Here is a 1,342-nt window from a genome sequence, read left to right as displayed (position 1 = left end):
GGTATCAACTGCAGCCACCACAGATTTGCCCTCAAATACCATTACCTTTATTAAATTATAAAACTGTAAGCTTTAAAATTTACCGTATAAAATAATCACAGGTATTAACAGCAAAGGAAAAGAAAAACCCTTTTTCTTCCCCAGACACAGAAATTCGCTCAGATTCTACCCAAAAATAATTAACAACCCCCCCACCCCTGGCACCTGTCACAACCTTGTGCCAGGGCCAACAGTCACGGAGGGGTCGAAAGCAGGATTTCAGTGATCAAACGCAAAACAAACAATCACGTTAGCGGGGGTTTCTCTCTCCAAAGCTTCTCCGTGAAGGAGAAGGTCTGAGGAGGAGTTATTGCTTTCTCTGGTCACCGGCAGCCTGGCACAGACAGCACAGCCGTGAAGGGGCGGCATCGCCTGCCACAGCGCCGGGGCTTCAAAGCCACTGTGCAAACCGAGATGGGGGGAAAAAAGTGCCTAAAAGGGATAAAAGTCCAAGGAAGCCCTGAGGGCCCCACGGCTCCCGCTCCCACTCTGCTGTCGTGGATGGTGGCAGCAAAAGGAAAGGGGGGAACACATGGGTGACGGGGAGACGACACTGCTGGGTGCAGGCAAGCACCCTTGGCTCATCCTGTGTCTGCTTAAAAAATCAGAGTATGCAGGGGAAGGGGAGGGACAGGGTTAAAGTGCAGAGCTGAGCTGGGTGCTCTTCAAAGCAAAGAAATAGCCCCAAGGAGGGAAATCATTAATAGCGCTTTCCTCCCCAAAGCCACCCGAGGGTCTCCCAGTAGCACACAGCAGACTGACCACAGCTGGACTAAACCAGCACAGAACAATTTGAGCCCTTATCTATAGAATAAGGATGGGCAAAGACAACTTTTCTGGTTGTCAGGTTTCTGCCCTTTCTTTCTGATGCCTGTGTGCCCTGTGGTAAGGCTAAGGTGAGACAGACACTGCAAAGGAGACTGTAGCCACACAGGGAGCCCATGGCAATGCTCCTGTGGGAGTGGGATGCTGCTGGTGGCCTCAGATTGACCACGGCTCTGCAGCACATCCAACCTCCGAGGCAGAGCAGGCTGGACGAGCAGGGGGTCTGCAGCTCAGACACCATCCTGGACCACCTATGCTGCCCAGGCAGAGCTGCGCACATGCCAAACCCACAAAAGGGAGGAATACAGTGACTACCTGAACATCAACAAGAGGGAGGAGACAGTACAGCAGCCTGGCTCCTTCCAGATGAGCTAAGAGGGCTAAAGTTAAACTTAGACTAAACCCTGCACTGCTGAAGGTTTCCCAGCTCTGGGCAAGATGCTGCTCAGGCCTCATGTATGTCCCCATAAGGGGATTT

This window comes from Mesitornis unicolor, unplaced genomic scaffold (genome assembly GCF_000695765.1).
Source record: "Mesitornis unicolor isolate BGI_N332 unplaced genomic scaffold, ASM69576v1 scaffold36987, whole genome shotgun sequence".
NCBI classification, from domain to species: domain Eukaryota; kingdom Metazoa; phylum Chordata; class Aves; order Mesitornithiformes; family Mesitornithidae; genus Mesitornis; species Mesitornis unicolor.
This window is presented reverse-complemented; position numbering follows the sequence as displayed.